Below are 17,190 nucleotides of genomic sequence, written 5' to 3'. Positions count from 1 at the left end.
CATTCAAGAACGCAGTCTTTATGTCCAACTGATGTACATTCCAACCATTATGAGCTGGCAATGCACAAATGCTACGAATGGTAGTCATATGACAAGTGGGAGTAAAGGTCTCATCAAAATCAATGCTCTTTTCTTGAGCATAACCCTTTGCAACAAGTCTAGCTTTATAGCGATCAACACTGCCATCTGGCTTTCGTTTCAGCTTAAAAACCCACTTACATCCAATGGTTTTTTTACCAATAGGCAAATCACACAAAGACCATGTACCATTCTTCATTATAGCATCATATTCACTTTGCATTGCAGCCAACCAATTTTCTGATTTTTGTGCCTCGTCAAATGAAAGAGGTTCTTCCTCTTCACACATACTAGACACAGCCAAAGCATAACAATCTGATGCATAAGAGGCATGCTGAAAACCTGAACGAGTACGACTAGATATAGATGCATCAATTTTACTATCACGCAAGGTTTACACCAGCCATTTAGGCATACCTCTAGCCTGCTCATTTTCAGCCCTATCCTCATGAATTATATCCTGTAAATCTGTATCAGAAATAGGTTGATCTATGATGACGGTTTGAAATCTGCATAGGCTGAGTATTTGCCTCATTAGGACTTACATTTGAATTCCCACCTATAAATAGAGGCAACAACGTATCAAATACATCCCGTGAGCTCACACCTGTCTCTTTGGTACATGATAACAAAGGCTGCACAGCATCTTCCACAAAAACATCTCGACTAATCAAGATACGCTTTGATTGCGGATGATACAATCTGTAACCCTTGCTCTCAGCACTGTAACCAACAAAAATGCATTTGACAGCCTTATCATCCAATTTTTTGCGTTGTTGCACAGGCACTAAAGCATAGGCCAAGCAACCAAAGACACGCAAGTGACCAATAGAAGGCTTCCTGCCATGCCAAGCTTCGTATGGAGTAATAGACTGCAAGGCCTTAGTGGGACACCTGTTGAGTATATATGCAGCACACATGATAGACGCATGTGGCAAAGCTTGGCTCTTGACCATACATCGTGCCATCTCCATAAGTGACCTGTTTTTCCTCTCAGCAACACCATTTTGTTGAGGGGTATACGGCACTGTACATTGGTGTTTTATCCCACGACTAGCCAGAAATGCATCAAACTCTTTAGACATGTACTCCCTCCCTCGATCAGAACGGAGGGTGCCCACAGTACAATTGGATACATTTTCAACCATAAGCATAAACTGTTTGAAGCACAAAAACACTTCGGACTTTGCCTTCAATGGATATACCCATGCATGCCTTGAGTAATCATCAATGAAAGTCACGAAGTACAAGTGTTTACCAAATGACGGAGTTTGCATAGACCCACATACATCACTATGTACAAGTTGCAATTTGCGAGTGGCCCGCACTGAACCATCCTTTGGAAACGCAGAACGTTGCATTTTTCCCAAAATACAACCTTCACAAACATGTTTCAATGGTGCCTCAAGAGGGGGCAATGAAGCAACCATATCAAATTTCTGCAAACGCAGCAAACTAGCAAAGTTCAGATGACCAAAACGAGCATGCCATAGTTTTGCATCTGAAACTGCCTTTTCATCCAGAAACTGCATTTGCTGAATCTTCCACACACTTGTCATAAGAATTGAGCCTATACAGCCCACGAAACAAGGTGCCAGATACAATAATCGTATCACCAGAAGTCAAATCATGAACAGTACATCTGTCATCCACAAATTTGACTACAAGTCTAAGTCTAGCAAGCGCAGAGACAGACAATAGATTCTTCTTTATCCCTGGCACATAAAAAGCATCTGAAAGTGTGAAAGTGCTATTTGCAGCAGTAAGCATAATTTTACCAATGCCCTTCACTGGGTAAGAAGCATTATTGGCACGTGTGACAGTATTTCCATTAGGGACAGCCTCAAGAGAAGTGAACATATCACGATGTGAGGTAATGTGCTTTGTAGCACCACTGTCAAAATACCATACATGAGAGTCAACAAAAACTGCCAAACATGCATCATGTACAGAAGGGTCATACTGGCAATACACGCTAAACGCTCATTCTGTATCCTGCACAACATTTGCAGAATCTGCATTTGTAGAAGCATCCGCTATTGTGGCTGCATTTGACTCTTTCTTCTTTGCCTCTTTAGCCTTTAGCTTAGGGCAATTCTTATGATCAGTTGCCTTACAATAGTTGCACCTCATTTTTTTCTTGCCTTTATCAAGAGCCTTCTCAGACCTATTGTTGCTACCTGTGGAAGGAGAAGAAGTTGCAGACCTACTAATAGGAGAAGAAACAGTGGAAGGGACTGCCTTACCACTTCTTCTCTGCTGGGCAGCAACAAATGCCTGATCAACTGCACGCTGCCTAGCCCTGTTTTGCTTGGACTGCGCTTCTTTGCAAGATCTTGTTGACTAAAGTATCATACTTGACAACATCAGGTTTGTCCTCAGTAACAAGTCTCCAGGTGGAAGCAAAAGTCTGATATGACTTAGGTAAAGCATCAAGAACAGTCTGCACAAGAGAATGATCAGAATAATCTCACCTGCAGATATCAACTGTTCCTTGAGATCTTTAATCTCAGCAAGAAAAACATTCATGTCATCATCTTCCTGCATAATCTTCGATTCTAGCTCTTTACGTAGTAGGTAAGAGATTTTTGCCTCGTTAAACGACATGCATACAAACCAGCTTAGAATATCCCAAGCCTGTTTTACTGTTTTAGCTGAAAGAATATGTGGGATGATATTACGTTTGACACAAAGTGCAATCAAGGCATGAGCGTGTGCATCTTTACCATCCCAACAACGAGCTTGTTCAGCAGTGGGTAAAACAGCAGCAACAGTAGAGCTGCTAGAACCTGCAACATCCTCAAAACAAATCCTACATCCACAGAACCTGGACGTACATCCATACCCTGCACAATGTTCCACACTCCTTTTGTAACCAAAACATGCTGCATCATGTATGCCCAAAGTGGGTAGTTGCTGTTTCCATCCAATTTGTCATCAGCACAGCAGACAACATGCAAAATACATCATTGCTGTTATCAGCCATGGCCACTGACTGAAACTGATGCAAAAGCTACCTGTAATGAAGCAAAGACTGAACAGAGAACAACTCGTGCTATGTAGCACGGTCCACAATAGAATACGTATGCCTGTTTTGCAGAAAACTGCACTGTCGAAATTTCTGCAGAAAATAACGAAAACACTTGTGCAGAACTTGCAATGCAAAAACGGAGCCCGAAACGACCTCATATGCAATTTCTGAGAACGCCAAGCCCAATGGGCTTATTTGCAGAGTATAGGGACCTGCAAGCGCTCGTGAAAGCTCACCTCAATCGGAGAACATGAGTCGGAGGGTGCCGGCGGCGTAGCCCTGGGAGCCGATGCCTGCTTTGATTCCAATTGTTGGAATTAGGGTTGCAGGAAAGCACACAAAGCTTGGAGAAGAAGAAGCAAGAATGCACACAACACAAAGTGTATTAGATTGTGTTAATGTACAAAAGATAAGTTAGCCCTAGAATGATGGGTGTATATACAAGCCGGGGGAAAAAAACCTCCTTAAAGAGGGAAAAAGTGCCCCGGCGGTCCTAAGTGTGTTCACACATCACTGCCTATATATATGGCAACAATGAACGTAGGTAAAACATAACATATATGATTGAATATAACATTCATGCAGTTGTGACTGGCATGTTGCTTCTTGCTCTCGTGCAGTCAATTTCGTTGCTTGCTTCTTGCTCTCCGAGTGAATTTCGCGTTATGTTTTCAAAGATTTCAGCGTTTCAATTTGGCCGAAATTGTATAGATGTTTTATAAATATTCCATCAAAGATTTTTACTTTTAGATTTTTAAGAAATGAATTTATTTCTTACAAATATTTCATCAAATCACTACAACGCGAAGAGGGATCTCGGTGAGAACTATCGTACCCATATTGCGTTGTAGTGATTTTGCCTACAATCGTAATTTTCTTGCATATATTTCTTCAAATCACTACAATGCGAGAAGAGGTCTCAGTGCGAACTCTCTCACGCATATCGCATTTTAGTGATTTGTCCTACTGTCGTTCTTTTTTTTTTCAAAATTTTCAGTGTTTATATTTTTAAGAAATTGATTTTTTTCTTACAAATATTTGATCAAATCACTACAGTGTGAAGAGGGAACTTGGTGAGAACTCTTCCACCCATATCGCGTTATAGTGATTTGTCCTACTGTCGTTCTTGTAGTGATTTTGCTTACAATTGTCATTTCCTTTGAAATATTTGCATCAAATCACTATAATGTGAAGAGAGGCCTCGGTGGGAATTCTCCCACACATATCGCATTGTAGTAATTTTGGCACATTTTTCTTTGCATTTTTATTTTCTCACTAATATTTCATCAAATCACTATAACGCGATTAGAGATCTCGGTGAGAGTTCTCCCACCCTTATCGCGTTATACTGATCTTGCCTAATCCTTTGTTATCTTACACACAGAACTTTCGTCGTCGTCGTCACTCGTGACATATTTCCTGGCTTCTTGTAGATAGATCCTTTCGGGATTGAGGTCGAGTCTGATGCTGACCTTCAAGAAACCCTAGCTGAAAAGTTGTTCGACTTCCTTTATAAAGTTAGACAGCATCATCGCCATCCTGAAATCTCACACATGTTTAGTTTCAATTTCCCCATCGAAGACATGATCGTTTCTGCATGTTCGTATCTTGAGAAGAAAGACCAGCAATTTTAGTAGATCACTTCAAATGGTACTGTCATGTTTGATGGCCTTGAGTACGTGCATGTGAATGATATTGAGCCTTCAACAACCCTAAGACAAAAGTTAAACAGGGATGTTTTAAAGGTGCGAGATGATAAGAAGAAGACACACAGTAAGTGCCCCATTCACAATCTTGAGTGTCATCTCGTCGCCTACCACTATGGATTTATCTCTTACCTGCATGTGCTGCTTGAGGATGAAAAAGTTACAAATGAAGAAATTGAGGAGAGAAGGCAGAGGAACCTCCAAGAGCAAAAGATGAAGTTCAAGAGATTGCAGAGGAGATAAACTTGGCTGCGGAGAGGCACTTAAGTGAGCAGTTGGATATTGACGTGCTCAAAAGAGAAGACACCTTGGTGGTTATACATGAGACGAGCAGCCCTCTAGGATAGAGGAAGCAGGGGACATTCCAACCCCACTCTTCTCCACATTTCCTATTGGTGACAAAGAATATTTGTTAACTACAGATATTCAAGCTGTGTTTGACATAAGGGAAGACTAGTGTCTGGCCATCATTGCATAGAATCTTGAGAGGAAGATGAAGATTTTGTCGATCCAGATTTGGATAAATATGTGTTATTGGATTCAAATGTCAAGGACAATGAGTTCCATTTTGCTACCAACACATTATCTATGATGTACAAGGATGCAAAAAGCTATGAATCCAACCTTCCCTCTGAAGAGGAATTTCAGGCTATTCAGTAAAGACTTAATATTTCACACATGGGAAGGGAAGTGGCGTCCTCATCGACAGTCCAGGACACCAACTCAAAAATCAATATATAAACAGATGATTTACTTGTTAATGACGAAAATCAGAAGGTGTGTTTACTTGTTAATGACTTTGTATCGTGTTGAGTAGCTTATTCTATTTGTTGTGTGTTGGCTCATCGACAACATTGTTTTGCAACAACTGGTTGTGTTTGAGGATGAGTTTCTTGGGTGCGGAGCAGGCAAACATGTGGGAAGACTCGAAATGGACTCAACACTAGGAGAGTACATAAACCGATTGAATTTTCCACAATTCATTATATTCCACAAAAAATTCTCGAAAGACAATGCAGAATCTCCTTTGTTTGCAATAAAGACATTATCCAGATACCTTGGGGCATATCCCATCAGGTGGAATGCAGACAAAGTCATGCTTTTGGAGAAGCAGTTAGTGTTGCGAATCTTTGGGCAGGGCCCTGGAGTTTATGCACTAAGGAGTAAATATTACTTAGCCTATACTACTTATGGATTGGCATGTGGGGTTAAGGATCCCAATATGCTAAGTGATTATGGCAAAGGGAGTTTCTCAGATTCACAAAACTGAGAGTTTGTCCAGTTTTACAGTTTACAGGATGTTGCAGAGCCATCTTCAAAAAAATGTACCTAAGAAACCTTCCATTGGGGGAGTTAAAGCAAGAAGGTTTCTATTTGAACCAACACCAAAAGGTCGTAGAAGAAGACGATCAGTGCAGATTGTAAAATACAATAGATGGAAGTGCGTTCACAATGCAATAGTAGACCATGCAGACAATGGTCAAGCAAGAACACGGAAAGCCAAGGTGTGGAAATCTCTAGACACTATGTTTAAGTTCTGTGACAAGAAAGTGTGGACGAAGAAGGACCATGAGATATTTCAAACGATGCTAGATGAGTTCAAGAGATCAATGATTGATGCATGGACGGATCAACACATCACCCACTATATGGTATTAGATTGATTATGCATTGAACTAGTTTGTAATTTGTATATTGAAAAATATACTAATTAATGTATTCTTTTATTCTCTTAAAGCATATTATATACAATCATACCCCTTGGTTTACAAAGAAGTATGGTAGTTTATCAATATGGTCAACCCAAGGAATGGAGAAAACACATTATCAAGCACGCTCCCAGTATTTCAATCATACAAGACATGGTGGAGGAGCAGAAAAAGCAACAGTTTGGAGGAATTACATCAGTGGACATATAGGAAGCTTGTACACAAAGCCAAAAAGAAGTAGTAGTTCAAAGCATCCGAAATTAATCAAGTAGTGAAACTTGTGAATAAAGAAAGAAAACAAGATATATGGAGGAGATCTAATGCAAGTATTAAGCATGCAGAATGGCGAGGAACAAAACAAAGGAATGGAAAGATTTGGATACCCATAGATCCATGATTAACATTTCCATCCTTAGACCTTTTTTCATCTTGTTCAATTTTTGCATGTTCACCATGCAAACCAATGTCTGATAGAACTTTCTCTAGTGCTTTGATGGATGTAACCTTTGTTGTAATGGGCTGTAGAGTCCATGCAAAACATATGTATAAAAATAAGAGTTTTTTAATGATTCTGCTGCAAAGAGCATGCATTGTACAAATGTGGAAACTTGATAATGGAATATCAAGAATTGGCTTGAAGTTTGGGTCTTTCAAGTGACTATCCAGTGACTTCTTCCAATAACTCTTATCAAACACCTTTGCATTGCACATGCAATATAAGCAGGGACTTTTTGAATTGGCACCCTTTGACACATTGTGCATACATTTCAGAGTTTTAAGATCACCCGCCATATGCCACTCCACCTTATATTGTCCCATGCCTTCCACATCCAAAATTTTACCATTTCTTTGCTCGCTGATGATCTCGGGTATCGATGTCTTATGAAAGACCCAATGCAGAACATCAAAATTCTTTGATTCTACTTGCAATACATAAGAAACAAAGGAATGCAACACCCATCAATGTTTTTTATACGTAATTCTTTTTTCACAAACATATCCGAGTCTAATAAATTTTACCTCAAAGGATCCCAAAGACAATATATTATTTTCAGATTGAACACTAAACCATCTAGGATCATCTTTTAGAATAGATGTATCAAGTGCCCTGTTTATCAGTGTGATGGTAACCCTTTCTAACTTTCTGTCCTTCACAATTTGACACTCATCAAGCTTTAGCACAAATTTGAGGACACCATCACATTCTTTAGGAGTAACTTGAAACAATGGAATAGCATATGTTTGTAAGGCCTCCAAGTCATAGAAAATATTATTGTCTCTATTGTAGACCACATCTCCTGTTGGTGCAATATTGTAGACCACATCTCCTATTGTAGACCACATCTCCTGTTGGTGCAGCTTAGGTGTGTTCAATATGAAATGGGGTTCCCAGTGCTTGCAGTACCTCTTCATTTACTTGTTTATGCATTTTTTTAAACCAAAGAAGGATTTGGCAATAATGATCCTTTCATACTAGAATCCTTCATCTTTTCCTGCAAAGTCAGTATCCTCTGTGTGATATACCAGCCTCATCAAGTATTGCCTGGATGTCCTTTGGATTGAGTTGATTCTCTTTGAAAAAGTCTTCTATTTGCTTTTTTGAGACCTTCTTATATTTCTTCTCGTTCATCTCAGTACTTCTGCATACTTGCGATCTAAAAGAAGACTTAAATGTGCACCAGAAGGTTCTGTTGTTGATTCTTTATCAGGGTGCAATAATGATCTGATATCAAATTGAAATACAAAAATTGATATACATGAACATATGCAATAATGATTGATGTTCATAAAATATCACAATAGAAAACAATAAACCAGTTAGAAAGGAGCTTACTTAATTACATGTATTCTCTTCTTGATGCCACCACCTCCTAGCTTCATTTGCTCAATATCCCTTAGTTCTTTTTTGTCGTCTATGGAGACCTAATGAGGTCTACTTATGTCTTAATTCAAACATTTGTTTTTCAAGCCCTAAAATGGTTTTCTTATTGCGTTTAATACCTTCTACACACACTGGTCCATGGTTTTCTTCAAATGAATGTTCTCCTTCTCAAACAAATCTCTTTCTAATTTAAGAACATTGCTTGTTTCTTCCAAATGATGTGTATATCCTAGGAACCCATTATAGCCATCTCCAACAAAGTTAAGCAGAGATATATTCCTAAATGGGAGTGTGGAGTTTGTAAAAGGGTCTTTTTGGATATAATCTTCCATCAATCCATAAATCTATGTTTTTCTTCCCTTGCATCCTCAACATTTCTTTAGAAGCAGTACACAAAGTATTAGGTTTATTTCTCTTACTTAGAGGTTCATATTCATGTTCAAGCTTGATGTGCAGGTTGTAGATGTCTCTTTTCTCTGTATTCCTCCTTGCTCTTGATCCCTCTGCCATCCTCTTGATCCTCTCTATGTTTCTCCTTGATCTTGATCAGTAGAAAAATTTGAATGGAAAGAGAAAGGTGCCAAAATAGTAAAAAGAAGTAAAGAGTTGAACTAATTTGTGAGAAAAACCTTAATTTTGAAGGTACCAATACCTGTAAACTTTGATATGTAAAACCTTTGAAATTTGAGGAAGGGAACTCGAACCTTTTGTTGCCCACTTTTGATACTCACTAGAAGGCTAGCGGTCCATAACATGCTTCCCAAATGGGTACTTCTTGCTCACTTTCCTTACTCACTGGAAGGCTAGCAATCCACAACATGGTTTTTCTCACCATCTTAGCCAATCTACTTTCTGGCAATGGTGGCCAACTAGAAAATTGGGTAGAAGCCTTTACTATTGAACTCCAAAACTCATGCAAGTACCTTGCAGGCAAGGTATGTTACGTCCACATGCTCAGAAAGATCCTTTGTCATGCCATTAGAAAAGGGATTCCACCAATTGTGCCTCACCCCGCTCTTTCTTATTATGAGTCAACCACCCCAAGCCCCAGCATCCCCCAAAGAGATAAAAGTAGAAGACATCCTAACACCCATATGTTTCCTCACCAACACCAATCATGGAGGAACCCTCAATGGCCTACATGACTCTAGTACCAACCCAACCACAATCCACGGCCTCAATCCCCCTCGGAAGCTCCTATCATCTGTTCAAGTGATATGTTTGAGCCACATGACTTCTTTGCATGTGACCCACATCTAGGAGAGTGCAAGCCGAAGATGCCCATCAAGAGAGTCACCAAGTGACCCATGAGTGGCCACACACCCTTCACAAATCCATCACCCACTTGTTCATCATCCCCACCCTCTACCACATCTATTTCGATTGGCCTTTCACCTTTGGGACTATTTATACCTGCCTCTGTGAGACTTTCAAGGATGCCATAGATTGGTCTCTTAACAGACCATCTCATTCCACAAGACTTGACCCATAATCAATTTTCAATGCCCCCAAGCACTTTATTAATCGATAATCACAAGTGGGTTGAGCTTATCGTTGAGAGACATCAAAGTTCCACATCCTCTAGCGATAACATGAGCTAGTGTTAGGATGAGTCTATCCATGAAGAGCACTAATAGCTTTTTAACCACTCCTAAAAATTTCTTCAAGACACACACAAGAAGAATGCCAAGCTAGATGCTGAGCTCAAGAAAGCAAAACAAGAAATCCATAGGCTTCAGAAGAATGAGCTTATGGTGGCCACTCCACGACCACCCAAAGGAGCTTATGGTGGCCACTCCACGACCACCCAAAGGAGCTAGATAACACTCACAAGCAAGACATGGATACCCTCAAGCTACAATACTAAGCACTAGAGACCGCCAAGGTCATGCAAAAGCCCACCAAGCGCACAAGAAGCCGAAAGAGACCAAAACTCTAGATGAGCTCAAGCAACCTAATGATAAAGAATCCCAAGTCGTCTGTGTGTGGCCAACCAATTTGCAAAGGAATGTGACACTAACCTCATCACAATAAATCGAAGAGGCAACCAAAGCCCTCATCGATTTCCATGAGGAGTACAATCAAGCCATGACCAAAGGGGCCTCTTAGGAAGCCCTCACCGATTTCCATGAGGAGTACAATCAAGCCATGACCAAAGGGGCTGCTTAGGAAGCATCCTACCAAGAACTCCTCCAACACAAAGAAACCCTCATTAGGGACAAACCAAAATCTATAAAGTTGGAGGTCATTGCCTTGGATGATACCCCATTAGAAGGGTGTGGCTAAATGGACCACCAACCTTAACACCTTGCCAACCATTAGCCCATTGCCTGTATACCCTTACTCTTATCAATTCTACTATGGCCCTTTACTTGCTTTAACTCGATATCTTTTTATCAGACCCTGTCTTAGCCCCCACCTTCCACACCATCTTAGCCCACATTAACACCATGTGGAAACCCACCTTTTCCACCCTTTTCTTCTTTTCACAAAGCCATATCCTTCTTGGACACCACACTTATGTACTTCGAGGCATCCTATGCACATGAAGCCCAAAGATACCAACTCCTAGAAAGCCATATGTGCACCATAGTAATCAAAGAGGCATGCAACCAAAGCTCTGGCTAATTTCCATGAGGAGCTCAATCAAGCCATGACCAAAGAGGCTGCTAGTAGGGAAGCATCCTACTAAGAACTCCTCCACCACAAAGAAGCCCTCATCACCCAAACACACACCAAAATCCATAAAGTAGGAAACCATTGCCTCGGATGATACTCCATTAGAGGGGCATGACAAAGAATTTAGACATGCTTCTCTCATGGGCCACTAGCCTCAACACCTTGCCAACCATGAGCAAGTCCCCCACATACCCTTACTATCATCAGTAGTACCTTGGGCCTTACTTCAATTTAATATCTTTTTATTGGACCCTATCTCATCCCCCCACTTTCACACCATCTTAGTCCACATCAACACCATACGGTAACTTACCTTTACCACCCTTTTCTTATTTGGCCAAGGAATCTCTCCTTGGACACCACACTTTTCACACCATGTTAGTAGCCCACATAACACCATGCGGTAACTTACCTTTACCACCCTTTTCTTATTTGACCAAGGAATCTCTCCTTCTTGGACACTACACTTCTATACTCTAAGTACTAGAGATTGCCAAGATCATGGCAACAACCCAGACACATAAAGCGGAAAGAGACCAACTCCTAGATAAGCTCAAGCAAGCTAAAACTAAAGAAGCTCAAGCTATCCGTGTGCCATAGCAACCCAAAGGAAACCAAATCCCTCACGAATTTCCATGAGGAGTACAACTAATCCATGACTAAAGGGGTTTCTTGGGAAGCATCCTATCAAGACCTCCTCCACCACCACAAAGAAGCCCTCATCACCCAGGCACTAGAGAAGTTGGAAACCATTGCCTGGATGATACCTAATCAGAAGGGCATGACTAAAAGAAGCTAGACATTCTTCTCTCATGGGCCGTTTGACCTCGACACCTTGATAATCATAAGTTGGTCCCCTGTGTAAAGTGCTCCAAACACACACTCTAAAAAGTCCATATTTTTGGCAACCATATCATATGTCTCAAGGATGGGAATCTTTGTAAAAGAACAATCCTTCTGAATTTCTTTGATAGCCAAAATTTATCAATTTTGAATTTAAGAAAATCCATTAATTGGAGTTCAAACAATTAACTATTGCTTTGTTATTATTAACTAAAGATGATTATAGGGCTAATATTGTAGGTACATGTGAAGCTCTTTGGTTTGATAACTTATGTGAAGATTTGGCAATACACTTTAGGAACAATTTATAGTTACCTTCCATAAAAGGATGAATTATTTATAGTTAGTTACCTTTCATCAAAGGATAATAAATGAGTTTGACTGTATGTTTTTGCCAATGCCACTTGTAGTATCAAATAATTACACAAGTGAGAGATGTATAACTGAATTTGGATGTTTCACTATCTTCTTCACTTCTCTACAACCATAACATAAAGATAAGAGTACATACTATAAGGAAAAGTAGTGTGCTACTAAGACATATAAGGTCCTTAGTGTGAACCCAAATATGTGAGCTAGTCTGTTACCATGACATAACCCTAGTAACCAAAATGACTATCGTACAACCTGCAAACTGCTACTAGCAGTATATCAAGCATAAACTCACCTACCATGCTAGTGGTTGTTAAACCTTGCTAGAGACCTCTATGGTGTCGATGCCAAACATCGTATCATTTTCACCACCTTTGGGCTTCAGGCACGAAAATGACTGGAATTCACTTAAAAACCATAGATTGTATATTTTACGTATGTGCTCTCGTGGCTTGTCTACTAAAGACACACCATGGGATTTTAGGTAGAGAGTACTATTTGCAGATTAGGTGTTACACAAGCGAGAGTGGTCGAATGAGCCCTAGGACCTAATATAAACTTTGGCAACCAACAATCGTAGCACCACCACCACTCCAAAAGCTATAGCTAAAGGTAATACTTTAGGGAAAATGACTTGGACTGACTTCTCAAAAGCCCTCCAAGAGAAAATGAAGGCTACCAAAGCCTATAGCTAAAGGTAATACTTTAGCGAAAATGACTTGGACTGACTTCTCAAAAGCCCTCCAAGAGAAAATGAAGGCTACCAAAGCTTCGAATAATGTGTACATGTACCCAAGGAGAGAGATACATTGGTGTTCCATTTGTCGTTAGGGACATACCACTAGTGAATGTCCAATTTTAAGAGCTCGTTACAATAGTAATTGTAGCTTTTGTGGGTGCTATGGTCATGAAGCCGAGATTGCCGAACACAAGTATAGGCTTTTGCCAATAGTAAGCTTCAAAGATCCTATTAATAATTACCAAGAATATGAGGTAGATGTCAAACCCACCCCCCACCTCTTTGAGGACGACACATAGCTTCATCTTGACTATTATGTAGTGGATGGGAGAGGGGGAGTCAATCCAATTTACTAACTTGCTGTGATAGGAAGGGGCTAGGACATTAACGCCACATCTAGAAGAATGCCTTTTCAATGTTATCGTTGTTAAGGTCCCCATAGAATTTTAGAATTCCCTCTAAAGTTTCCTTAACTCAACCAAGTGGTGTCCTCAAACATGCCACGGACTACTTGTAACCGTTATGGTATAGATCATTGGATTAAGGACTACCCCAAGAAGATTATGGTGACAAGTCCACAAACAGGACCCATCATCACAACCCTACACATGATTGGGGTAAGTAATCAAACTCAAAGGCACATCCTAATCACACACCTTTGAATGCTTTCACCTAATTTAAATCCCAAAACCAACATGTTCTTAAGTAATGATCAGTGGCCTTGATAGTAGAATCTAAGAAGAAGAAAAAAAATAGGAGAAAAGAGTTAGTTGATAATGGGAAAATGAAGGAAACCAAAAAGACAAATCTTGGGTTGCCTCAAGAGCCAGTCTTCATTAAGGACCTAGATCATCAGGACTCAGACTCCTTGGAAATAAGGGCTGATTTTGAATAGGGTAGGGAAATACCCTCCAAAACCAAGAGCACAGGGAAGGAGACCCCACGAGAACCTGTAATTCCTAAAACCAGATCACACAGGAAAAACTTGGCTCTTATCCTGACCCTCATAAGGAGATTGAGCAACTCCAAGAATTTAGTGATTTAGTTATGAAAACACAAGAGAAGCTTGAACCAAAACCCAAGCAAGTGAGAGTCTTAGATCCTATACACCCTAGTACGTTAATGTCTACTACTGAGATTTGCAAATTGTCCTCCACTGTCAGCTCACCTCAAAATTTTACTTCAGGACTTCTCTACACCGGTATGCTACCCTTAGCTAACACTTCTCTGACTCCTTTCTGACTGTACAATCTGAGATAGACCCGACTATCAAAAAATAGGTTAAACTAACTTAGAAGACTTAATTGGACCAGAAACTTACTCAAAAGTGTCCTCTGACCTTACCTAACACTCGGGCAACCTCAATCCCAAAGAGATATCACACTCAGGACTCACAGCCCCGACTGACCCTATTTTGACCCAAATCTGATTGTGCATGCCCAGACTAGCCCAACTGGGTTAGAATTCCTTTTTTGTGTGTCCTTTGCTCAAGCCCTCAAAATACTCACACCTCCCAAGGATCTAAACATATAGCCACTCTACTGATAGTAGTTGTCACACAACTAACCCAAAATTATCATTCTGACCACTAACATGTCCGATTACTGACTGCTGCTGATAGTAGACAGCCCCCAAACTGTCAGCCTGTTGAAATTAGGGTTAGAGTTTCAACAATGCACACACACAAGATAGAGAAGATTGAGAGCACACAAACTCACTAGAATAGAATGAACAAATGTGTGCCGAATACAAAAGATAAGTACACACCCCAAAATGATTAGATAAGAGGGTGTACATATGCATGGTGGAAAAAACCTCCTAGTGAGGGAAAAAATACCCTGGCGGTCCTAAATGTGTTCACACACACCACTACCATATAATGCTACAAATCCCCCCCTGGAGTGATGATGTGAACATGTACATGGTATGGCCAATCAATCCTGAAAAGGCAGTAAGCCCAAAGCTTTACGAAAAGCTTCGAACTTTTCATGAGGAAGAGCCTTCATGAATAAATCTGCCATGTTGTCATGTGTAGGCACATAGACCAAGTTGATCTCTGCTCTGCAGAGAGTCTTTCCTTGTGATAGTGGTAATGCACCTCAATGTGCTTAATGCGAGCATGAAACATTGCGTTCCTCGCACAACTGCTAATGCACTCTGGCTGTGAGTGAAAATGGTAGTGCTAGACGACCCAAATCAGCCATAAGACGTTTGAGCCACACACACTCAACTGTAGCTATAAAAGTTGCCCTATACTCAACTTCACAGCTGGAAAGTGGCCACTGTAGGTTGCTTCTTGTTTTGCTGAGCCATGATATACATGAATCACCAAGGTGAAAGCAAAACCCACTAGTGGACACTCGTGTGTCATAACATCTAGCTCAATTTGAATCACTAAAAGCATGCAGCTGTGACTCACCCCCCTTTGGATAAAACAATCCAAAATATTGAGTGCCTTGCAAATAGCGAAAAACCCACTTGAACAGCCTGCCAATGCTTCGTACCTAGGCTATGCATAAATCTACTCAACTGTGAGACTTCATACTATATATCTTGCCTCGTGTTGCATACATAAAGAAGGGATCCAACAGCCTGCTAGTATCAAAAGAGTCTCCTGCATCTTAAAGACAAAGTTGAGTACCTGTCTCCATAGGTGTAGCCCCAGGTTTACAGTCTTCAAGATTAAACCTCTTCAATAGCTTCTGTATATATTTAGATTGCAGCATAACAATGCCATCATTGTGTTGCATAAACTAAATCCCCAAATAAAAATGCAAGGGCCCCAAATCTGACATCTCAAAAATGATGACTGCAAATCAGCCTTAAAGGCTAAAATTTGATCTATATTGGGTCCCATGAGCAGCATGTCATCAACGTATAGAACGATGACCAAAAATGTGTCCTTACTCCTCTTCACATAGAGGGTACTCTCTGTTGGACTGTTGCAAAAATCATTTGCAACCAAGTATGCATGAATCTTCTCATACCATGCTCTAGGAGCCTGCGTAAGGCCATAAAGAGCCTTTTTCAACCTATATACTTTAGACTCTTCCCCTTTCACATCAAAACCAGGAGGCTGTGATACATACACCTCCTCATGTAAATCACCATTCAAGAATGCAATCTTAATGTCCAATTGATGTACATTCCACCCATGATGTGCTACCAAAGCAATGAGACACCTAATGGTAGTCATACGAGATTTGGATGCAAAGGTCTCATCATAATCAATGCCCTTTTGTTGGGCATACCCCTTTGCAACAAGTCTGGCCTTGTAGCAATCAATGCTACCATCTGCTTTGCGTTTTAACTTGTAAACCCACTTAGTACCAATGGCCTTCTTGTCATGAGGTAGATCTATCAAATACCAGGTGTCATTCTTGAGAGTATAGAGTTATACTCATCCTGCATCATCATCCTGTGCTTCCTCAAAGGAAATAGGTTCCTCCTCATTACATAAAGTAGAAATGAGAACATGATCCACATGAGAATAATCTACATGATGAGAACGTGCACGAGTTTTGCTAGGCAAAGAAATTGCCAACTTGCTATCCCTCAATGTCTGCACAAGCCATTTTGGCATACGCCTAGATTCTTCTATGGCTGCTCTCTCCTCATCCACTACATTCTCAATAATTGCCTCATTAAAAGGCTGATTCGTAGGCTGATTTTGCACTTGCAAAGGTTAAATTTCAGCACTTGATTGAGCATTCAATTGCTCTACATATTGCTGCCCTCCAATAAACAAAGGTAGGAGTGAATCAAACATGTCCTGTGAGCATACATTTCGTTGTTTTTTGCATGAAAGCATGGGCTAAATTGAGTTTTCGACAAAAACAACATCTCTACTTACTAAAATCCGCTTTGAGGCCGGATGGTAGAGTCTATATCCCTTGCTTTCTGAACTGTATTCCACAAATATGCATTTAACTGCCTTATCATCAAGCTTACTGCGTTGTTGCTCAGGCGCACAAGAGCATGAGCAAGACAACCAAAAACACACAAATGAGCCACAGAAGGCTTCCTACCATGCCAAGCTTCATAAGGAGTTTTAGACTGTAAGGCCTTGGTAGGGCATTTGTTCAACACATAGTTTATGCACATAGTTGCCTCTAACCAAAAACCACAAGGTAAATCTTGGGCTTTCACCA

Source organism: Cibotium barometz, chromosome 30, assembly GCF_041138505.1.
Source record: "Cibotium barometz isolate CiBa-2024 chromosome 30, ASM4113850v1, whole genome shotgun sequence".
In the NCBI taxonomy this organism is placed as follows: domain Eukaryota; kingdom Viridiplantae; phylum Streptophyta; class Polypodiopsida; order Cyatheales; family Cibotiaceae; genus Cibotium; species Cibotium barometz.
The sequence above is the reverse complement of the archived record's forward strand: the minus strand, read 5'-3'. Positions refer to the sequence as shown.